Source organism: Chenopodium album, chromosome 17 (assembly GCF_948465745.1).
Source record: "Chenopodium album chromosome 17, dcCheAlbu1.1, whole genome shotgun sequence".
Taxonomy (NCBI): domain Eukaryota; kingdom Viridiplantae; phylum Streptophyta; class Magnoliopsida; order Caryophyllales; family Amaranthaceae; genus Chenopodium; species Chenopodium album.
In genome coordinates, this window is record NC_137850.1 from 25,649,881 (window position 1) to 25,675,088 (window position 25,208).

General features: G+C 37.2%; 1 non-coding gene across 1 annotated transcript; it reads left to right on the top strand.

The window, feature by feature from the left end:
* The first annotated feature begins 20,050 nt into the window (after positions 1-20,050).
* LOC145590391 (small nucleolar RNA R71) lies at positions 20,051-20,157 on the top strand. The gene has a single exon (XR_014101997.1). It is a non-coding gene; the product is annotated as a small nucleolar RNA R71 (small nucleolar RNA).
* The last annotated feature ends 5,051 nt before the right edge of the window (positions 20,158-25,208 follow it).

The window sequence follows — 25,208 nt, forward strand, 5'->3', positions numbered from 1 at the left end:
AACAAATGAAACACTAGGGAGTGGGGATCAACATGCATTCATGATTATCAAGCTAATTAGGGAGTCAAGCAATCCAAGCAATGCAAAGACAAATAGTAGGAGCAATTAGGAGCATTCAACTAATCATCTTCATACTTTCTAACATAGATTTCTCTAGTGTTAAACAATACGAAGAAACATAATCAAATACTCAACCAATTATGATCAAATCAATATCAAGTGGCCATGTCAATCAATTCAATCATGCAATCAATGCTAGAAATCATGGTTAGCTATTCCAATCAACTAAGCAACATGCAAACCTCTATGAATCAATTTAATCACAACACAAGAACTACTCAAATTCCCAAATCAACCTCAATTCATCAATCACACATGTTTACCCAAACCCTAGCAAGTAAACTACTCAAGAAACATCATCATCAAATCTACTATCAACTATAGAGAACAAGAATCAACAAAATATCAAGAACAATTACTCTAATCAAACATCAAATATCAAAATCAAACCAAACAAACATCAAATTAAACAAAGCAATTGAATGAGATAGAGTTTAGAAATGCTCATTGATAATTAAGAAGATCTCCAACACAATTGTCACACTTGCATCTTCAATCTCTCAATCACCATTGAAATTCTTCCCTTTCTCTCTCTAAAACTACTCCTAAACTAGCCTAATCTAGAGAGAGAAGCTCTCAACCTAAGAGAGAGAAAACTATTCTAAAACTAAAGAATTACATGAATGAAGAATAAAGGAAACCAAAAACTATATAAACAAAAGGGGAAAAGAAGCTTAAAAATCGTAAAAGACCCGGAAACCCACGCACGCGGAGAAATCGGCCGCGCCCGCGGAGGGGAACGGACACCCCAATAGCCGCGCCCGCGGCCCAAGCCTGCGCCCGCGGGGCCAAGGCCCGCGCCCTCGGGGAGCCCTCGGGACAACCGCGGGTGCTTACTGCCCAAATACGGCAGTTTTGGAGCAGCAGCAACCCCGCGCCCGCGGGTACTGTAGCCCGCGCCCGCGGCAGTTTTCCTAGGCCAACTTCAGAAGGCTGTAACTTCCGATCTAAGAATTGTATGAAGGCGTGCAACCTATCATTGGAAAGATCTTCAAGTCTAGTTTCCAACCCATTTTGAATCACCCTAATCCGATCTGTAGAACTTGAGAGATGACTAAAACAGTGCACAAAAGTCCTATTTGATACTTTGCAATCCTTCGTTTTCCTTTGTTTCAAACTCAAATTCAATTCCGAAAAGTGCATATTGATCCTAGTGGGTGCTATTTTCAATTCCCATGCATATAGCCCGCGACGTACCTACAAAACAAGACAAAGAAACGGAGAAGCAAGAGAAATAGCCGAGAAATGAATAAAATGATAAGAAAACCATTAAAAGCATGCATTTCTCTAAACTAACACAAAAACACGCGAATCGAACATTATTCTCTAAAAATACGACATAAATGACTACAAAGGAGCATAGAAATATAAAGAAAACATAGCCTAAAGGTGACATAAATGGCACGGATCAAACCCCACCATCACCCACGTCCGACATCCCTCCTCCCACTAGACAACCCAAGTCTCCGGACCCCACTCTGCTATGCCCATGCCCTCTCCCTTGCGCTAACACCGCCCTCCCTGACTCCCCTTCAGCCAAAACCACCAAACCCCCACCCCAAAATCCCTAATAACTCCCTCCCTCGGCCCATCGTATAAAACCCCCAATCGCCCCTTCCCCCCCCCCCCACCTTTCTAGGGTAAATCGGCAGTAAGTAGCAAGGCTACTTACGAATGTACCCCAAAAAAAAAAAAAATTCAGATCATTTTGTTTTAGGATTCAAGTCTTGTACTGTCCATCCAGTTATAAAAAGATAATTTATTATATGTATTGGCTTGGTAATAATATACTATCATCATAAATATAGATATAATCCAACAAATGTGTTTAATTTTTTTAATTAATAATATTATATTGTTATCATAAATTTATAATTATATTAAAATAAATTTGTTTATTAAGTGCATAGTATATAACTGATATAAATTTTGTTTTGCGGCATGATCAATATAGGTCTCAAAAATAAATTTCTTGGTATATGTCCTATTACCATAATTTTCTTATATCTAGTTTGACAAAATATTTTGACAATCATTTATAACTGAAGAAAAGGTATTAAATTTCATTAGATATTTAATTCATCATAGTCCATTAATAAAATTACATTTTTACATTGAAGTCTTTTTTAAAAAAAAATTTAAGACAATAAAGTCTTTTATTTAAGGGTGAGGAAAAAAACAAAACTTTTTTAATGTTAAGGCGAAAAATGTTAATTAGTTTGGTTTTAAATGTAATTGCACGTTTTTAAAAGGTTTAGATATACACATATTTTTATAAATTTGAACAAATCTTTTGTAAAAAAGAACAGTAACTTTATTGAAATAAAAAGATATTAAGAATCTTAAAATCATATCAAATATTATATTCAAGATAATAAAACTAATTTAATGTATGATATTATAATGAAGTATAACCTAAGATATATCCGTCATAGATTTCAAATGCATTATCATATTAAGAAAGTAGGTATATTATGGTAATAGGTAAATATTTATATTATTTTATCATATAATCTTTGATTTAGTTTATATATTTAGGGGTCGAAAGTAAAGCGGGAATAAATTAAAACCATAGAGTGACTCGTGTCAAAGTATAGTTCAAGTGTCCTCTGTTAGTGTGTGTGTGTGTGTGTGTATATATATATATATATAAAGTTAGATTGCTTTAAATAGAATTTAATAATATAAAATACAAACTTTTGGTCCTTGTATATCAATTAGGATGATAAGTTGTATATATAAATAGTCAAATATAGTGTCTATTAATGTAAGGATGGTAATTATGTCAACAATATATTTTATTAAACAATCAGCCAATTATATGATAGTGGAATATTGATATTTTACTAAAAATTTACCAAGAAGATTTGTCAATTATATGCAAAATAGCACAATATAAAAATTTATCAAAAAATCATCGTAAGTATGGTAACACTCATCATGTATATTATAATCTACTAATTCTACTATCTGTCATATACGTATATAATAAGATACGTAAGTTTTGTATGATAGTGGAATTTGCCAAGTATAGTACAAAATTTGTTTTTTTTTTAAAAAAAAAAGTGTATAACAAACTTTAATTTTCCAAGGAAGTATGGAACCCGTACAAAATTTTTAATATCAAATTTTGGCAAAATTCAAGTATTATATACTATTATAAAGTTTGGTTAAATATTTGTAAATTTTCTACTTTAAGAAAAATAACTACTAAACAATAAAATTCGTTAATGATTTGACATATAGTGGAAATATTTTGTGAAATTTTCTACTTTAACTACTAAATAAACAATCCGTCAATAGTTTGATATGTAGTGGAAATATCTTATGAAATTTTCTACTTTAAATAATGAAAATATTTTCTACATAAGATCGATAAAATTTATATTTTTTTGGCAAAAAAATATCATATAAGATCAATTAATATTATTTTTGTATATATAGACTGTGACATTTTTTTTATATAATGCATAATATCTATAGGAAATAGAAGGTCTTAGATTATTTAGTGAATAATTGCTTTATTTAGGATAGCTAAAAAGAGTGGGAAAAATTTTAATATCAAGATGACATGTGGAGCTTCTAATTGGAGTGCCCTCTATTTTAGTATAGTTATAGATTGCATTAGAAATTTGCCATATACGAAATTTTTTTTAATGAAATATAATCGTACATAGCTATCGAAATGAACCAAAAAATATGAAAGATATTAGTTTAGATAATAATCAATTTAAATGGAATAAATGGTGTCAAATATATTGAATAACAATAATTAAAAGATATTATAATTTTTTTTTCATTTAGGAGTTTGTAAATGAACGGGAAAATATTGAATGACATGGTGACATGTGTCATTTTTTCATCTAGGGGCCCATTGTAGCATTAATCAATCAATCAATAACTATATGCTAAAAGACACATCAGCAATAACACGTGTCACTTTTTGGTGTGTCCTTAGTACTTTTTTTTATTAAAAAAGAAACTTAACAAAAAATGCTAGAGAATATATGAAAAATATTTTCTTCTAAAATTTAGGAAAAAAATTGTAAAATAATATATTTACCAACTTAGATATCTAATCATATCTTTATATAAATTCCTACACAAATAATTACTTTTTAATGTATAGTGATCATTTATAGTATTAAAAAAAAAGAAAAAAAAACATGAATAGGGCCACGTGTCAAATGGAGATTGGTCCACTTGGGACCTCTCTTATGGTGACACGTGTCACCTTCTAATAGGGCCGCGTGGCATGGGTATTTTTACCCAAAACATTTGCCCCTCATAGATGTGACGTGGTGTGCCATGTGGCATCTATGACACTTGTCACTCTGTTACTAGTGAATCAGTTTTAACCTTTCACCTTTTGGGGAAATTATAGGGATGCCCTTGAATTTACCCGTCTATAAATATAACTTTTACCCCCCCTATTTTAGACGTTACCAAAAAAGTCTAGAGAGAGAAAGTCAAAGTTTTTTAGAAAGAGAGCTTCCGACAATCGCTTGTGTTAATCACAAACAGCTGCCTGATTTTCTACCCACCTGTTACAGTCGGTCAACGCTTGACACCTTTTAGAGTCAGATCTTAAGGTACCACCTCTCCCCTTCTCAGCTCTTTTTTGTTTTTTCTGTTTGTACGTTTACATTCAATATATGGATTCATCACCAACACACATGGCACAGCCTAGGTCAGTAGTCAGTCGGTCTCCTGGTACGACTGAGTCTAGGACTGGGGGTGCCGGCTCTAGGTGTATGGAGCAGCTTTGTACAACTCTAAATCTGATCGTCTCTGTGTCTATGCAGGACACAATGGCTCGAGTTAAACAAACTGCCCGAAGACGGCAAAGGAGAGACGGTACGTTGGAAGTATCGTCTGACGAAGTCACGCCGGTTGAGGGGGATGATATGTCGGTTGACCAAGAAGGTTGACTTCCCTCCTGGCATCCCTAGCACCCCAAGTGATGGGATCCTAGCCGAGTTCAAGGAGGGAGATGCTGAAGAGGTCGTCTCAAATGCTGGCTCTCAAGAGATGGAGCCTGAAGATGAAGGCGGTGAAGAGGCTGCCTCTACCCCTGGCTCTGATGGAGAAGAATTCTCCCAGGGGAGATATGGGGAGGATGCCGCCTCTGGATCCAGCTCAGAGGAAAGCAACGAAGGCCCTTTCTCGCCGCTTCAGGATAGCGAAGCAGAAGAGAGGAAAAAATGGAACACTGAAGGGAATCCCCTCCGGATCCATGTCTCTACCAGAGATAGAGAGAACATGGAAAAGGGTCTTAAAGACTTTATACTCAAACAGCCCCTAGGTGGGGATTATAGGATCCGGGTGCCACCTGAGCTAGGCACTATTGCCTAGAAGGACGACCAACCAAACGCCAACGAATATTCGGCTACTATGAGGCGACATTTTTTGCTTGTCTCCGGTTCTCTCTTCATGACGCAATAAAGGCCATCCTTAAAGGATATGACCTAGGCGTGTGGAAGTTGACCCCAAACTCCTAGGTCAACATTTTGGGCTACATTGCCGCTTGTGAAATGCAAAGGCTTCACCCCGGTTGGGAAGCCTTTGCTCACATGCACTATCTCAGTCGCAACCTAGGCAGTTGGCGAGCGTGGTACACTTTGACCATGTACCCCAAGTACCAGATGACCTTAGACAAACCGTCTAAGTAGGATACCTAGAAGGAACGTTTTTACCCCCAAGAGGCGAGAAAACCATGAGTATCACAGGTATAACAGGAAGTTGGACCAGCTGTGTTAGAAATGCAACCTCCCTCGGATTCCGGAGGAGGACTTTGAGAGAATAATCGAGTCAGGATTCTTTGAACTGACCACTACTCCCCTCTCAACCGAGGAACTCATACCCGTGCTAAAAAATTGGATACCAAAGCATGAGTGGTTAAGGGACGAGGCGTTCTTGTCCGCTTGCAGTCTGAGTACCATGTTTGATAGACGTACGTGTCACATGCACCCGACAATTATTATGTCGCTTGTACTGTTTTTATGTCTTTGTTTCTCTTTTTTAGTATGCTGATAGGTGGTTCTTTTTTGCAGAAACTGGTAGAGAAATGGTTTTAGACGATAAGACTCCTAAGCGGTCTACAACCCAAATTCGCAAGGATAAGGCGGAGAAATAGAGGGATGAACTTGCAGCCAAGGGACAGGTATACAACGTCTGCCCATAATGCCTTGAACTTTAATCTCTGCCTTCAGCTAAAGGCAGGTTTTGCCAGCTGCATGCTTAATGTCTCGTTTGGTATTTCAGGACAAAGGCAAGGGAGCTCCTCGATCCTTTCAGAAACTGATCAAGCGAAAGCTAGATAACGAGGTCACCACCTCTGCCAAGTCTCAGAAGGTGTCTTCTGCTCAGACGGCTCCTAAGCTTCCGCTTGGTAAGGGCCGCCTGAATATCGGGGGGAAGAGTATCAGCATAAAGGGCTTCGGCCTAGGCATTAATCTAGAGAAGAAGCCGAATGCCCACGCGATGCCGAAGGGTGGCGAGCCACCCAAGACTGCAGCCGGTTTTGCAGCAACTGTAGGCGATGATAGTCTGCAGATTCTCGTAGTTATGGCTAACCCTTTCTATACTCCGCCTAAGCTGGGCTGGCATCTGCGGGTGAAATCACACTCCCAGCAAATGTCGGAAGGATCGTCTGGCAGCCCTCAGGTGCCGCCTATATAGCTCACTCACCCAATCTTGCTTATGGTGCAGATCAATCCTTCTGGTGGCCGAATGTGTAGCAATGCGCCAAGTCTATACTTGGGGCCATCCCCAAGAAGGAGAAGGACGCCATCCCTGGCATATAGACGTTTAATGTTGAACGGATCTTGGCCCTCCTGTATGAGGTATGACATCTTCATTTATTTTCTCAAGTGCATTTCCGCTTGCGTTCATAACTCACCGTTTGTGTCACAGGCTTTGCTGCGGGTTGATGGGCTGAAGAAGCCATGGACCTGGAAACAAGAAGAGGTAAAGAGAGCAAATAAAGCGGCAAGAGATTCCGCAAACGTTGCTCAATATCAAAATATCATAAATGATCTTGAGTTTAAAGCATTCGAACTGATGCAAGCGGAAAACATCCAGAACTTAATGGCTACCTTGGAGACCGCTAACAAGAAGGCCACTGACTTTGAGGCTGCCCTAAAATATGCTTAGGCGGATCTCAAGGCTCTAGAAGGGGTTGACAAGGAGAACGTTGATCTCCGAGCAGACGTTAACCGCCTGAAGAATAAGATGACCCAAGCCCGGGCAAACTTCAAGGTCACTCTAAGAGCCGAGCAAGACCGCCTCATTGAAGAAAACGAGACTAACTATGAAGACCAGATGAAGGTAGCCTGGGATGTTTTTCATCTGGGGCAGGAGTACGGCGTCTGGTCCTTGGCTTATCAATATGCTGATGAGGTCCTGTCAGCGAGAGAAGAAGGCAAGCCAAAGCCGGAGACATTTGGCGCCTGGGATAATAAAGAGGTTGAGGATGAGGAGCCAGTTAAGGTTACAGGCGGGGAAGAGAAAGATCAAGAGCCCCGAGAAGGTTTCCCTAATGAAATCTACCCTACCACCGCATGGAAAGAACGGAGAGGATGTCCCGTCTGCACCTCAGTGATTCAAGATTGGTCCACTTGGGACTTCTCTTATGGTGACACGTGTCACCTTCTAATAGGGCCACGTGGCATGGGTATTTTTACCCAAAACAAAAATAAATATACCATCAGGGATCGAAATAGAAGAAAGCTCAAATAAAAAATATAATATGTATTCATAAAATTAAAGATAAAAAATAATATTTTAAGTTGCTAGCTTGATTTGGGATAAAATAAGAAATAGATTTTTGGCCAAATTATTTTTTATATTTAAATATAATTTTAATTGATACTCTGTACCAAATAGTGAAAAACCGTGTATGGCACGGGATCTAACCTAGTAGTAACTAGTATTTATCCCGTTCAATGCACGAGTTGAACTTTTTATCATATCATACAGTAATATTATAATTTTTGTAATTTTTTGTAAAATATTTATTATAATTTAAGATATTCTTTTTCAAATTATTAAAATAAACTTATATTTTATATTTTTCTTGTTTCAAAGCTAATTGATGTAGCATATGTAAGTGAAAGTAAAATTTATTATGATTTGAATAGTTAACAAAAATGGGGTTTTGATTTAAAATATTAAAAAACTAATGCAACCCTTTCATGAAAAAATTGTATGAAAAGGAATAGTAAATACTTTACAAATAAAAATTATAGAACAAAAAAAATTGATCCATTATCACAACCTTTTATTATAAAAAATTATAGACCAATAAGAATATGAAAAATGGTATTAGAATACTAGAAGTTCCTGTTATTAAATATTAGTATAGAAGTGTAGCAACATACCTTTGTGAAGAAAACCACCACATTTGCAAAGATCTGGCACCGGTAAATAAATAGACCATCAATAGTGATGGTCGCGATAACATTCACCATCGCCGTCACCCTCAATTCCCTACTGCTGCCAAGAGAGAGAGTGAAAGAAAGAAATAAATTCTGATAATAAGGGGAGAGAAGAATGAAATAGAGAGTGCGGCGGCAATGGAGTAGAGAATGAGAGAGAGATCTGTGTGAAAGAGAAAGAAAGTGGAGGCAAGAGACTGAAAAAGGGAAGAGAGAGGAGGGGGTTTGAGGAGAGAGAAAGGAGGGGGTTTGAGGAGAGAGAGAGAGAGGATGCAAGAGTGCTATAAAAAGTAGAAGTATAGAATAAAGGGGCACCGAATAACCGGTGCTCTTTGTATTAGAAATGTAGAAAAAAAATCAAGGGGCATCGGTTAACTGGTGCCATTTGTATTTTGGGGCAAAGATTTTCAATAATCAGTGCTCATTCTTCCGTACGCATACATTTATATTTTTCTACTTGTGGTTAGATCCCGTGCCATGCACGTTGATATATAGTTATAAATTATTGATTGATAAATGTTATAATCATAAATTAGTCTAGTAATAATAAAAGTACATGATGTGTTGATTTGATATTTGCATTTTTTAATTGTAACTTCTAGTATATGGTAAATTCTAATATACAACTAAAACAAAAGTAGGAAAAAAAAAAAAAAAAAACCAAAGCACTATTTTTTCTTGTTATAAAACAGGTCAAAATTTATTTTAAGAATATGATTTTTGGTTTATAGTTGTTCAATTATTTTTAGAAAGATTTGTGACATCTATTTTATTTTAAATATAATAATTACTATGTATAATATGGAATATATATAAGAAAAATATTATTTTTGTAAATGATTTATTTCCTTAATTAATAGATTTTAAAAATTAAATAAATAACTAATGACACTGTACAGCAAGAGATGACACATGTCATTATTAGTGTGTCTTTAAATAATACTAAAATAACAACTGCTGACACCATTCTTTCTCCTTATTATATACATGTCAAGCTATGGTAGAAAATTTTCCCGTCTAAATTAATTGTTGACATCATATTCTTATCCTTCTTTTAACCTTAAATTTTTTTTGGAACCTTAGATTATTTTATTATAAATATAATGTTATAATATTATATTATACATTATGACTTCAGATTTTCTATTTCCCTTTTTATATATCAAGTTTAAAATCATTTCTTATTTGCTTAAAATTGTTCATCATACAAGTACTAACATTTTGTATTTGCTTAAATTTTCATATTCTTTTTAATTTTTGTTAAAATTATCTAGATATAATTAGCATTTGCAAATAATGGTTATGCATTATACTTTTCTCATATGAGATAAGTAACAAGATACAAAATTAAAATATATTTATTTCAAAAATAAATTTTATACTTCGTGCATGGCACGGGGCTAATCTAGTTGATTATTAAAATTTTCCAAAAAGGAAATGGAGCAAATAATAAAATACAGCTATAAAAAAAGTACATCAAGTAATAAAATATGAAGGGAGTATTGACAGGGTAAAGTCGTATCCCCTAATAAAAAATATTACCTAAATCCTCTAACAAAAGTAGATAGAGAAAAAGGGTCGAACCACAGGGAAACAAGTCAATTTATTCCTAATTAATTAAAAGTAATCTAAATTATTAAGTAATAATTTGTTGTTATTAAAGATCTATACTACGAAGAATATGAGCAGGGAGAATAAAATAGGAGAAATCAAATATTAAAAGACCTAGGGCACAGGTTCACTAATAAACAACATTCCAGGGTAAAACATAATAATCAACCATTAACGCATCAATCAATCAGATCATAAAGGGCCTTCGCTACGTATTACAATCACAGAGTTAATTTACCGGTATTAAATCTCATCTCTCGAATCTCAACTTAACCATTTATAAATTAGTCTGCCTATTGAAACTAAGCCTAAACATTAATTCTCATCTCTCGAATCTCGAATCAATATTGCCAAACTCATACAATTAAACCAGTCAATAGGAAATTAATTAAGCATTACCAATTAGCAATCATAATTTACCCCTTCATATTATTTATTAGATCCCCATAAACCCTAGAAAGTAAACTATTCAGACATGATTAGAAATAAACTAAACAAAGCAATTAAACAAGTCATAAGGAATTGAAGGAATAAAAATACTGAAATTAATAAAATAGAAATCGTACCGAATCGACGGAATTACAAACGGAGTTTAAGAACAAGAGAAAGAGTAAAGGTTTAGAGAGAGAAAATCTAAGTAGAGAGAGAAAAGTAGTAAGAGTGTGTAAAAGAAGTCCTAAACTTACTTAAATAGATTACATCAAAATACTAAGCAAGGAAATTCTACGCTAAACGAAACTAATCGGAGCCTAAACAAACCCCCTAAAACTCGCGCCCGGTCGAGCGCCGTACCGCCCGGCCGGGCCCGCCTTTTTGTTGCTAAAATCACCTCTCGCGCCCGGTCGGGCGCGTGCTCCGGGCGCGATGTTCTTCTCTTCTTTGCTCGTCCCGCCCGGCCGGGCGTGCCTTCGGGCGAGGCCTTATGGCCCCGGGCGGAGCTCTTGGGCACCAATAATGGACTTTGATTGGGCCTTTACTCCTAAACCCAATCAGATTTCCTCCTTGGGTCTTTGAACTCGGTCCAAAAGTGCAATTTCCTACAAAACTCAACCAAAACTACGAAAACACTACAAAACACCAATTAGTAATAAAAGTGGCTCGAAAGAGCCAAAAACACTACTAATTATGACCAAGGGACGGGGGTAAATCACTATATAAAATGGACATATCAAACTCCCCCAAGCCAAACCTTTGCTTGTCCCTAAGCAAAGAGTTCATCAATGAACATATAAAACATGCCTCACCCCAATAATCAAAACAAGCCCAAACGATTTAAGGCAAATCTAATGAACATGCTTCAACATTAATCAATCTCATTCATCCAATCACCCTTCCTCCCCAACAATTATCAAATAGAGCAAACCACAAGAGCATATAGAATTCAAGACTAGTGCTCACACACTCAACTCTCATTTATGTGGCGAGTAAAAGATGTACTCGATCGCTCTCCATCCCAACCCCTTTATGTGAACAATGCCCTCCCAAACTCACAACACTCGTTGTTTAAAAAAACATACATTCAACCTAATAGTCGACTCGGAATATGCCAAGTCATAACTTGCATTGATAAGCAACACTTTCACATTTACACAACTCTATGCACAAGGTCGGAAGGTCTTTAAAGCTTATAATGTAAGGCTAGGGTAAAAGGTATGAAATATTTGGGAATATGTGAGAGAAAAGCTATGTATCAAGGGAGCCAATTTCTAATAAACCCATGATCAGAATAAATAATGATCATACATCTCCAACATACTCAATTCCAACAAAAATCCACCAAATACAACTCCAAACAAATCAAACAATCCCAACACTTACAAAATTCACTCATAAAAATATAATAATGTAGAACTTGAGTGAAAAACAAACTCCAACTACTAAACATGAATTTTCTCATCGAAACTCAACCCTTTTTTTTCTTTCTTTCTTTTGATCAACCTTCACTTAGATCATTTGAACATGTGACAATTTTTCTCTTTTTGCTTTATTTTTTTCTTTTGAAGTTCACTTTTTTTTTCATTTTTTTTCATCACACTTTTGTTTTCCAAGGATATTCAACTTTTAAACTCATCAAAACAAAAATATGATCAAGAACAAATTACTTCTCAAAACCCACCCAAATTGCGCAAATAATGTGCACACTACAAACTCCCTCACCTCACTCACTAATAGCTCCCCCAAGCCAAGCTTGGGACTAGTAACCAATGGGGCAAATATGGCTTGTAATATGGCTAATAAACAATAAAAGGGCACAAGCAACAACATGGGTAGCAAGAAGGGAACAAATGTATCTAAATTCTCTGAAGGCTACCTAAAAGAATGAACGTCTTCGTCCTCCTCATGTGCATAATAATGAGTCATGAAACACTACTCATAGTTGCAAACCAATACTCAAATTCATTGACATACCAGGAACTAAACACATATTCCTAACCAAATCAACTAGTCAAGCACTATATTCACAGGTAGTTGGACAAAATTGACGCAAGTTTAGGCATCCAAGCAATCAAACTTCAAATCATGATCAACTAATCCACAATATTCATCATCAAAAACCAAGAATCAAAACAAATTTTCTCAAGTATGGGGCACAGGGAAGCATGATTTACAATTCATTGGAACGTATTTTTTTTTATTTTTTAATTTTTTAAAATTTTTTTTTCATATAAGAAAGCAATAAATCTAAACTAAGAAAACACACCAAAAATAAATAAATAAAAGAAAAAGGGAAGAAGAAATAAATACCAAATCCAAAAATCTCCCCCAAGCCAGAATCAGACAATGTCCTCATTGGCCCGAGAGCTAGCCCAGCATGGCTGATTCTCCTCGTCCTGATCCATCCGTGTGGACCCCCCTCCCCTGCACCAAAAGAGCTACCACTAAAATAGTTAGCGTGATAACTCCCCCCCCCCCCCCCCCCGCCTATCCCCCAAAAGGTATGTCCTGGCCGTACTCATGGAAAGAGGAATAGTCAGTGTAAATACCATGGGCAGTGGGATCCCTATCGTATCCCTGGGGTGGAGGCTGGAACCAGTCTGGGTAAATAGCATCGTCGGGAATGTTGCCCCGACGAGCATAGTCATCATAAATGGGGTAAAGCCCTCTACCCTGGTTCCTCTCTAGGTAACCCAATCTATGGTCAATGGACCCTATCATCCTCTTCATGTCAGTATGGGAGTGCTCTATACGTCCTAGGGCCTGACCTATACTCTAAAGGTCCCAAACTGGGTCAGAATCGGCCTGGGAAACTGAGTGAGACTGGCGGGGTGGTGATGGTGAAATCTGTAAAGGCTCAGTCACAGGTGGAGGCTGTGGTGGTGGAACTGGAGGTGCCTCCCCTCGGGCATGGTCAACTAGAAGGGCGTAGGTGTAAGAATCCTGCCCGGGGGGAAATGCGGTCAAGTTTGGGTTAGGTAGGGGAAAGATGGGCAATGGATGCTCGTTCCCTACCTTGATACACCAATAGGTGACTTGGTGACCATCTACCCTCAACCACCCCAACTCCTCAAGGTACCTAGCGGTCATGTAGGTGTCAGGTCCACAGTTAGTCATACGGTGGGGTCTGTTCTCTACAAAGCCCGCTTTCTTGATGGCTATCCTGGTGATAAGGCCACCAAGACGGATGGGGGTAGTGACGGTGTTGCTAGCGGTGGCATGTCTACCTAGGTGGTGAATGATATACCTAGCTATGTTCAGCTTCTCGAACCCAAACACATAATGTCCAATCACAGCAAGTTCATTGGTCTGACAGTTATGGGGTTCGTATCTACCTAGGAAACACACACCGCAAATCTTTGCCACATTTTAGGGACGGGGTGGTGGATCGGTTTGGCACTAGCATGTTGTGCATTTACATTAGGCATTCCAGTTAAAGCAAAATACACATTTTTCATTTTAAATTCAGCATGCCATTGTCGATCCAATTCATGATCCAATTCAAACAATTTACAAAATTCCACAAAAGACAAAGTAATATTTCTATTATTTAGCCTATAAATCAATTTTGGTCCACTTTTATGATTTTGAACAATTAAAGACGACAAAAATTCACAAGTTAATTCACGATATGTGGCATAATGCATTTCAACAAATTTACGCATACCAATATCATTCATAAAACGTCTAACAAAATCATAAATTCCTAGAGCTTCTAAAGTAGGGCGGCGTAACCACCGTGAAGGAATTACCTCTCGCCCGTAGAGCACCTCTAGCTTCTCCTTTTGCTTCGGGGTCACAATCTTGATTGTCGGCCACTGAGCAAGTTGTAGAGATGGGTCGTATTGCTGAGACGAGCTTGAGCTACCCCCGAGTAGAGTCCTTGCCCTCTTTGCCGCCATTTTAGGAAACGGGTCAAAATTTGATTTTTGTGAAACTTGAAAATTTTTGTATAAGAATGTAGAGGATGAAGAGAGGAAAAAGAATATGTAAAAATTTTTGAATTTGAGTAAGAGATGGAGGAGATATCTTAGAGAGAAGTTAGAGGAAATTTGAGTTTTAGAGAGAGAAATAATGGAGGAAAAGAATGGAAGAAGAAAGAAGGAGAAAGAAAGGAGGAAGAAAGAAAAAGGAAGATGGGCGGAAAAACTGAGGTGGGATCGCGCCCGGTCGGGCGACCTGATGTGTCGATTCTTGCCTCTTCTCGCGCCCGATCGGGCGCCACACCGCCCGGTCGGGCGATGTTTCTTCAAAAATTTTCCTCACTCTCGCGCCCGGTCGGGCGAAAATAAACTCCGTACACGTCAAGTTTCGCGCCCGATCGGGCGCTCCTCCGCCCGGCCGGGCGAATTTTGCTAATTTCAAACCCTTGCTCTCGCGCCCGGTCGGGCGGAGCCTCGCCCGGTCGGACCCGAGAGCTAGTTGGACGTTTCTTTTTCTTCAAATTTTGGCTAACTCTTTTCTTCAATCTGTACCAAAAACTCATAACACTCATTAAATTCCCTCCTCTCTCCTCTCATAAGAAAAAGTAAACAATAAAAACTAAAAAGCAAGAAAAATACGGGTTGCCTTCCGCAAAGCACTGGTTTATCTAGGTTCCGTACGACCCTCTTGCCATAATGCGTTTCAAGGCGAAGTGGAACTAATTAGGTGTAGTAATTCAACTGCACCAATCGTAGCCCCCTCATGGTATAGCTTGAGTCTTTGACCATTAACCTTAAACTCACTACCATGCTCATCAAGCAACTCTACAGAACCGAACTTGTTAGCCCTTTTAACAGTGAAAGGACCCGACCACCTTGACTTTAGCTTTCCTGGGAAAATTTTAAGTCTAGAGTTGAACAACAACACCTTGTCACCCTCTTTGAATTCTCTCGAAAGGATTATCTTGTCGTGCCATCTCTTAGTCTTCTCCTTGTAGACACGCGCACTATCATAGGCCATCAACCTAAACTCATCAAGTTGGTTAAGTTGTAATAGCCTCTTTTCTCCCGCTAGCTTAGCATCCAAATTGAGCTCCTTAATATCCCAATATGCCTTGTACTCTAATTCCACCGGAAGATGACATGCTTTACCGTACACAAGTCTATATGGGGTAGTGCCTATTGGGGTCTTAAATGCGGTTCTATAAGCCCAAAGGGTGTCATCTAACTTATCACTCCAATCTTTTCTCGATTTTGCTACCACCTTCTCTAGGATGGCCTTGATCTCACGATTAGAAACTTCAACTTGGCCACTAGTTTGGGGATGGTAGGCTAAACCTGTCCTATGGTAGACACCATACTTTTTGAGAAGGGTATCTAACTTCCGCTCATGAAAGTGGGATCCTCCATCACTAATTATGGCTCTAGGTACTCCAAATCTCGGAAAAATGGTCTTCTTGAAAAGCCTATGGACCACCTTGGCATCATTGGTAGGAGTGGCAATGGCCTCAACCCATTTGGATACATAGTCAACGGCGACAAGTATATAACGATCCCCCCTTGAAGAAGGGAAAGGTCCCATGTAATCAACACCCCAAACGTCGAAAATTTCAACTTCCAAAATCCCAGTTTGAGGCATCTCATGCTATCGCGAGATGTTGCCGGTCCTCTGGCAAGAGTCACAAGCCTGCACAAAAATGTTAGCATCCTTAAACATGGTGGGCCAGTAAAATCCTGACTCATTTATCTTGGCCACCATTTTGGATGGACCATGATGTCCTCCATAGGGTGAAGTGTGACAGCTAGTAAGTACACCATGAATCTCCCATTCGAGAACACACCTGCGAAATAATCCATCTACACACTCACGAAACAAAAAAGGATCATCCCAAAAATAATGTTTAACATCAGAAAGGAATTTCTTTTTTTGTTGGTAGGACAAGTCAGGAGGTAGAGTACCACCCACTAAATAATTAGCAAAGTCAGCATACCAGGGGTGTTGCTCTACAACTGCATACAGGTTGTCATCGGGGAATGAATCGTCTATAGGAAGAGAATCCTTACCCTCATCATACCTGATTCGTGACAAGTGATCTGCCACTACGTTCTCTGCACCCTTTTTGTCCCTTATTTCAATGTTGAAATCCTGGAGCAAGAGAACCCATCGGAGTAGCCTAGGCTTTGATTCCGCCTTGGCTATTAAGTACTTCAAAGCGACATGGTCAGTAAAAACAATAACTTTAGAACCAACTAGATATGATCTAAATTTTTCTAGAGCATAAATAACAGTAAGAAACTCCTTCTCCGTGGTGGCATAATTGACTTGAGCCTCATCCAAAGTTTTACTCGCATAGTAAATAGCATGTAAAACTTTGTTCTTCCTTTGTCCAAGCACGGCTCCTAAAGCAAAGTCACTTGCATCACACATGATTTCGAAAGGAAGATTCCAATCGGGTGCACATATGATGGGTGCCAATATCAAAGCCTGCTTAATCCTGTTGAAAGCCTCAAGATACTCGTCAGTAAAAACAAAAGGGGCATACTTGAGCAAAAGTTGAGTTAGTGGTTTAGCAATTTTAGAAAAGTCTTTGATAAAACGGCGATAAAACCCCGCATGACCCAAGAAACTCCTAACTCCCTTAACATTAACTGGGGGGAGGTAGTTGCTCAATCACTGAAATCTTAGCCTTATCTACCTGTATACCCTTATCAGATACAATGTGGCCAAGAACTACTCCCTCTGTCACCATAAAGTGACATTTCTCCCAATTTAAAACCAAATTGCAGTCTTCACATCTTTTCAAAATTTTAGCGAGATTAACTAAACATGCATCAAATGAAGAACCATACACGCTAAAATCATCCATAAAAACTTCCATAATAGATTTTATGAAATCAAAAAAGATACTCATCATGCAACGTTGAAAAGTAGCAGGTGCATTACATAAACCAAAAGGCATTCTACGATATGCAAAAGTACCATAGGGACATGTAAATGTAGTCTTTTCCTGATCTTCAGGGTGGATCGGAATTTGGAAAAATCCCGAATACCCATCCAAATAGCAAAAGAACTTATGATTAGCTAACCTCTCAAGCATTTGATCAATAAAGGGGAGAGGGAAATGGTCCTTTTTAGTGGCGATATTTAATCTACGATAATCAATGCACATACGCCACCCTGTAACAGTTCTAGTGAGAATCAATTCATTTTTATCATTTTTTATAATAGTCATCCCACCCTTCTTAGGAACCACCTGTACAGGACTTACCCATTTAGAGTCAGAAATAGGATATATAATACCTACATCAAGTAATTTCATAACCTCTTTCTTGATTACTTCTTGCATATTTGGATTCAACCTCCTCTGGGGTTGAATACATGGCTTGTAATTGTCCTCTAAGTGTATCCTGTGCATACAAAAATCAGGGCTTATACCCTTGAGATCATCAATACTGTACCCTATTGCCCTTTTGTGGGTTCTAAGAACCTCTAGAAGTTGGGAAGTTTGTGGGTCATCAAGTGCAGTACTAATGATCACAGGGTACATTTCCTGCTCATCAAGAAAAACATATTTTAAGTGAGAAGGGAGAGGTTTTAATTCAGGTTTCTTCACCTCTGCAGGTTTTGATTCCTGAACCAATCTTACTACCTTCTTATTCTCGTTAGGTTCAAGTTCTTCTATGGCAAGAGCTTTTTCAATGACATCCACCTCTTTACTCCAGATACTCACATCACCTGCAGACAAATCTCCACAAAGTATTTCTTCTAAGGGATCCCTTGCAAGAACCTATGTTAAGCTATCTTCACAAATATCATCCATTATATCAATGACATCAATTAGACAACAATTTTCCTCTAGCATAGGACTTTTTAAAACTTTCCCTAAATTGAATGTAATATTATCATCACCAACAGATAGGGTTAGTTTACCATTTTTAACATCTATAATGGCTCCTGCAGTATGGAGAAAAGGTCTACCTAATATAATGGGGAGTTGTGTATCCTCAACCATGTCTAAAACAACAAAATCTACAGGGATGAAAAATTTACCAACTCTAACAGGGACGTCCTCTAAAATACCTAGGGGATATTTAACAGAACGATATGCCATTTGCAAAGTAATATTAGTAATTTTTAAATCACCCATATTTAATTTAGAACAGATAGACGATGGCATAACGCTAACAGAAGCACCCAAATCACACAATGCTTTATCTATGAAGACATTACCAATATGATAAGGGATAGAAAAACTACCGGGATCCTTTAATTTAGGAGGGGATCTATTCTGTAATAGTGCACTACATTCCTCTGTAAAAGCTACAGTTTCTACTTCATTAAAGGCCCTTTTCCTAGTCAAAATATCTTTCATAAATTTAGCATATGCAGGAACCTGTGTAATAAGTTCTGTGAAAGGAACCGTTACCTGCAAATTTTTCACAACCTCCAAAAACTTACCAAACTGCTTATCCAACTTAGTCTTCAATTGGCGATTTGGGAATGGTAGTTTGATTGTAGGTTGTTGTGCTTCCCTACTATTCTCCTGGGGTGCATCCTTCCCTGAGGTTGTACCCTGCAATGAATTATCAGGAATGTTAGTATTACCCTGGAGCCCTGCAGGAACATTAGGTGTAACGGAATCAGGATTAGCAATATTAATTAAATCAGGTTCATCCTCCTTGGGCATAGGAGGCCCATCGTAGTGTGAACCACTCCTTAGGGTGATTGCATTTGCATGATCCGTTGGTTGAATTCCCTGCGATGGTAGAACTCCCTGCTGACGAGCTTGTAGGGTAGAGGACAATTGGGCAATTTGTGTGTCCATGACTTTATTATGGGCTATAATTGAGTCAATCTGTTGGTCTCTACTCTCCATATGCTTTTGCATACTAGTTAGCATCGCTCTAATTTCTGACAAGGCAGGGTCGAAAGATGTAGTAGGGGTTTGTGCTGGGGCTTTCTGGTTAGAGTGAGGGTGGTAATATTTCTGCTGTGGAGGGGGTGCTTGTTGTGGTTGTTGTGGAGGTGGAGGATTTTGAACATTGGTGCTCCGATATGATAAGTATGGATGATTTCGGTAGCCAGGATTGTAGGTGTTGGAGTATGGGTTATTCTGCTTATAGGTTTGAAAAGCATTAACTTGCTCCATCGAGCTCCTGCAATCTTGCTCATAATGTCCTACACTTCCACAATTTTCACAAAAAGCATCATTAGAGTTATTAGCAACAGCAGAAACATTAGCAACAGAGTTAGGGATATTAGTACTAAGGTTATCTAATTTCTGGCAAATAGAAGTAAGCTGAGCCTGCAAAAGGGATACTGAATCAACGTGGTGTTTGCCCTTATTTGCATAGCCTCTAGAATTCCCATATTGGGAATTATGTATCGCCATATCTTCAATAACCTGACCTGCATCATCAACATTAAGATTCATAAATCTACCACTAGCTGCGGAGTCTAGAATTGTTCTAGATGCATTCCCTAATCCGTTGTAAAAAGCCTGAATTAACTGCCACTTTGCCAAGTTATGGTGGGGACACTCCCTCTGCAGATCCTTGAACCTCTCCCAAGCCTCATATAATGCTTCATCTGGCTCCTGGGCAAAGTTCTGAATGGCACTTCTTAGTAAAGCTGTTTTCTCTGCAGGGTAATATTTGTTATAAAAATTTAAAGCAAGAGTCTCCCAGTTAGTAATACCAAGTGCAGTTCTATTCAAACCATTAAACCACAATTTAGCTTTTCCACATAAAGAAAAGGGAAAGAGAATCTCCCTGATCTGGTCCTGCGTTACCCCATTCTGCCGAATAGTATTGCAGTATTGACAGAAATCTGCAATGTGAAGATTAGGATCTTCACCCTTAGCTCCACTGAATTGCTTTCTTTCTATCATCGTTATGAACTGGGGCTTAATTTCGAACTGGACTCCCGCGATATCTGGTCTGGGGGAAAGGTGTGGAAAATCCGTCAGGGACGGTTACGAATAATCGCTGAGCTTCTTAGGTGCAGTCATCTCTGATTCTGAATCTGAAGGAATTTCTGAATCTCTAGAATCATGTGGCGAATCTCTAGGAATGTCGTTACTCCCAGAACCCGCCAGGATTTGTCTATAAAGATTCTTCTGTCTATGGAAAGAGCGCTCGATCTCAGGATCGAATGGAATGTAACCTGATCTGGAACACCTGGGCATAAATAGAGAACTAAAAAGACAAATATGAGAACACCCTCAAAGAACTAATGTCCTTTGAGGCAAAAGAAAAAATAATCTAGACTACAAAAACAATTAGAAATAAAAATGAAACCGTTTCCCCGGCAACGGCGCCAAATCCTCTAACAAAAGTAGATAGGGAAGAAGGGTCGAACCACAGGGAAACAAGTCAATTTATTCCTAATTAATTAAAAGTAATCTAAATTATTAAGTAATAATTTGTTGTTATTAAAGATCTATACTACGAAGAATATGAGCAGGGAGAATAAAATAGGAGAAATCAAATATTAAAAGACCTAGGGCACAGGTTCACTAATAAACACACATTCCAGGGTAAAACATAATAATCAACCATTAACGCATCAATCAATCAGATCATAAAGGGCCTTCGCTACGTATTACAATCACAGAGTTAATTTACCGGTATTAAATCTCATCTCTCGAATCTCAACTTAACCATTTATAAATTAGTCTACCTATTGAAACTAAGCCTAAACATTAATTCTCATCTCTCGAATCTCGAATCAATATTGCGAAACTCATACAATTAAATCAGTCAATAGGAAATTAATTAAGCATTACCAATTAGCAATCATAATTTACCCCTTCATATTATTTATTAGATCCCCATAAACCCTAGAAAGTAAACTACTCAGACATGATTAGAAATAAACTAAACAAAGCAATTAAACAAGTCATAAGGAATTGAAGGAATAAAAATACTGAAATTAATAAAATAGAAATCGTACCGAATCGACGGAATTACAAACGGAGTTTAAGAACAAGAGAAAGAGTAAAGGTTTAGAGAGAGAAAATCTAAGTAGAGAGAGAAAAGTACTAAGAGTGTGTAAAAAAAGTCCTAAACTCACTTAAATAGATTACATCAAAATACTAAGCAAGGAAATTCTACGCTAAACGAAACTAATCGGAGCCTAAACAAACCCCCTAAAACTCGCGCCCGGTCGGGCGCCGTACTGCCTGGCCGGGCCCGCCTTTTTGTTTCTAAAATCACCTCTCGCGCCCGGTCGGGCGCATGCTCCGGGCGCGATGTTCTTTTCTTCTTTGCTCGTCCCGCCCGGCCGGGCGCGCCTTCGGGCGAGGCCTTATGGCCCCGGGCGGAGTTCTTGGGCACCAATAATGGACTTTGATTGGGCCTTTACTCCTAAGCCCAATCGGATTTCCTCCTTGGGTCTTTGAACTCGGTCCAAACGCCTCGGGATTTCCAATACCGAGCCCTTAATCACCAATTTGTTTCTTCTAACCGGCCTTGGGCTTCAATCAGTGACCGTGCACCTCCAATGCTCGTAGTCGCTACTCGAAAATCCGGGAAAATGCTCCAAAAGTGCAATTTCCTACAAAACTCAACCAAAACTACGAAAACACTAGAAAACACCAATTAGTAATAAAAGTGGCTCGAAAGAGCCAAAAACACTACTAATTTTGACCAAGGGACGGGGGTAAATCACTATATAAAATGGACATATCAAGTATAAGCCTTGGTATGTGAAAATAGTACGTAGTATTTGAGAAAAGAAAAGATTAAAAAAAAAGTACTCCCTCTATTTTGTACTAAATGTAACGCTTTTCATTTTCGGCCGTTTCCTAATAATTGCAACACTACTATTTTTGGCAAGGACCCACTGTTATTTTATAATTTCTCTCATCCATAAACCACACTTTTATGAATATTTTATTATTTTTTTCCTACCAACCCCACTTATACAACATTTTTACAAAGTATTAATTTTCTTTCCTACTAAGCCTTATTCACTTTACCTTATTTTTGGTGAATTGATATTATTTTTACTGAACTGAAATTATTTTTACTGAACTTAAATTATTTTTAGTGAACTGAAATTATTTTTACTAATTTTCTACTATATTTCTTCTTTAAGTTTACTGAATTTTACTGAGCTGAAATTATTTTTACTGAACTAAATTTATTTTTGCTGAACTGAAATTAATTTTACTGAACTAAAATTAATTTTATTGAATATTATTTTTTTTAAGGTGAAGTGAACATGGTTTAACAATATCTTTATATTATGAAAAATTCTCTTTTGAAGCCTACCCTATAAATTTTCTAAAAATTAGTGAACATCCTATCGTTGCATTTAATCATCAATCAATAACTTAATACTAAAACAGACACCGAGAATGACACGTGTCACATTCCGGTGCTGTTTTTTACCTCCAAAACTCCCCTTTCCTTTTTAACTTTTTTTTTTTTGTTAATATTTGATTCTATAATAATATCATTCCAAATCTTTTATATTATCTTTATGAAAAATATATATTCCTTTTTATTTGGTGTCATAATTATTTTATATACATTTAGCTTAATAATTATTTCAACTCCCTTTTAGTTATCTTTTAAATGGAGCATTATTAAATTTTGCCAAAAAAGTAATAATAAATTGATTCATATAATAGATGTTATAAAAATTACTTTAAAACATCAGTTAAATTTATTTATTTTCAAATACCTCAGCTAGCTAATATTTTATTTCAATTTTTATTTAATATAACTATATATTTAAATTAGTTATAATTTTGTTTCTGAAATTTTACTACTTACATTCATATTATCGCAAATTAAGGATTTATAGAGTATAGAATAGGCGTATAGTTATAAAATAAAAATTGTGTTTGACAAATGATTTTTTAGATATAAAAGGGGATATAGTATTTGTAATTTTGTGTATGTTTGCACTTTTATTAATAGTTTTAGTGGAGATTTTAGTTTGTTGTTTGATTGATTTTTGGTGTTTATTAAAAATGCATTTATTAATAAGTATTTACTAATATGGCCACTAGACCTGATCAAACCAAGTCCCGGCAGAAAAATTCTCGAGTTTGGACAGCCTAAAAAAATTCCATTTTTAGATAATTTTTTTTGCTTTGCCTATTAATATAGAATATGACATTATGATTTCTATATATTTGATTTGTATGTTTTATCAAATTTTATTTGTTGGATATAATAAATTTTCTTAAAAAAGTTAGACTTATCGTGCATGACACTGGCATTAAGCTAGTAACCCTAATATGATTATTTAAAACAATACTTTTTAAAAATCCGCCATGTTACATAAATAGACGATTATTAAAAATCCGCCCATTTATTTGTTATAGACAGATCTAACCAATTAATAACTGTGGCGGGTCTTGGCTTTTAATAGTGCTACAAGCCCTCCAACCCTACCTCTCTCTCAGATATCCATTTTTAGCGCACTCAACGTATCCATTGAAGCGCAGTTCACGTTCTCCGTTGAATCGCACGGCGCCTCCTAATACTTGTATCCCCCATTGAAGCAGCTTCTTAGGTAAGTTGTTTGATTTTGTTATCATCATATCAATTTCACAATCTAGGGTTTATCTTTGATCTAATCTAATTTAATTAAGTTTAGGGTTCGAAAATCTGAACTATTGGTTCTAATTTCTAAGATTGTGAAACATCATAACCAGCGATATTTTACCAGAAAAGAAAATTATGAGCCTAATTTGATTATTGAATCAAATATCCCTAAAATTATGTATTTTTCGAGATAGTTGAATCAAATCAAATATCCCTAAAATCATGTATTTTTCGAGATAGTTTAATCAAATTTATCCATGTATATTTTGATAGTTTTGAAAAATTTATATATAGAAAAATGATAAAATTAAAGGATAATCAAGTTTGATCCTGCTAAAATCAGGCTTTAATCAGTTCTATGATGTCCGTAATTTCGGTAGGAGGTGATTGGGGGAGGGGAAAAGCTGAAAGCATTTGAGGAATATATTTGCATCTTTTTAACACATAAACTAAAATTAGATGGAAAACATCTTTATTAGTGTTACCATAATTTGGTTAATGTGGTATATTAGCTGGGGTTTTAATGAGATGGCGTAGGTATAGGTATCCCTTGTCTAGGTCGTCGGTCTCCTGCAATCCTAAAACAATAGCAGGGTTTCATTTCTTCGGTTTCCTGCAATCCTAAAACAATAGCAGGGTTTCATTTTCATTGTACATGGGCAGAGCTGATATGATCCTGAATTTGAAGTTACGTAAATATGACCATGGAGGTGCAGGAGACTATAACGCAGAATCCATGTGGGAGGTGTTATTAATGGCGAAACCTCCTGAATCCTGGTATTTCAGTGAAAGGGGGAAGTGTTCTTTTGAAATATTTCAATCCAACACATTCAAAATCCTATGTAGCTACACACACAATTCAAAATGCCATATTCTAGTTCTTAGACACCACTTGACGTCACATTAAAATCAAACACAAACAATCCTGAAAAATACTTGGGTGCTGCCTTTCATTTAATGTCTAACATGGCTTTCCAGCTTTGTAATTTGACAATCCTGGTTATCAGGTGAACCCAAATCACACATTAAAATTAAACACAATCAATCCAGTGCAAAAAAAGACCCTCTTTTGTCTACATTTATCTTTGCTTCCCCTTTCACGCTGTATTCCATTATT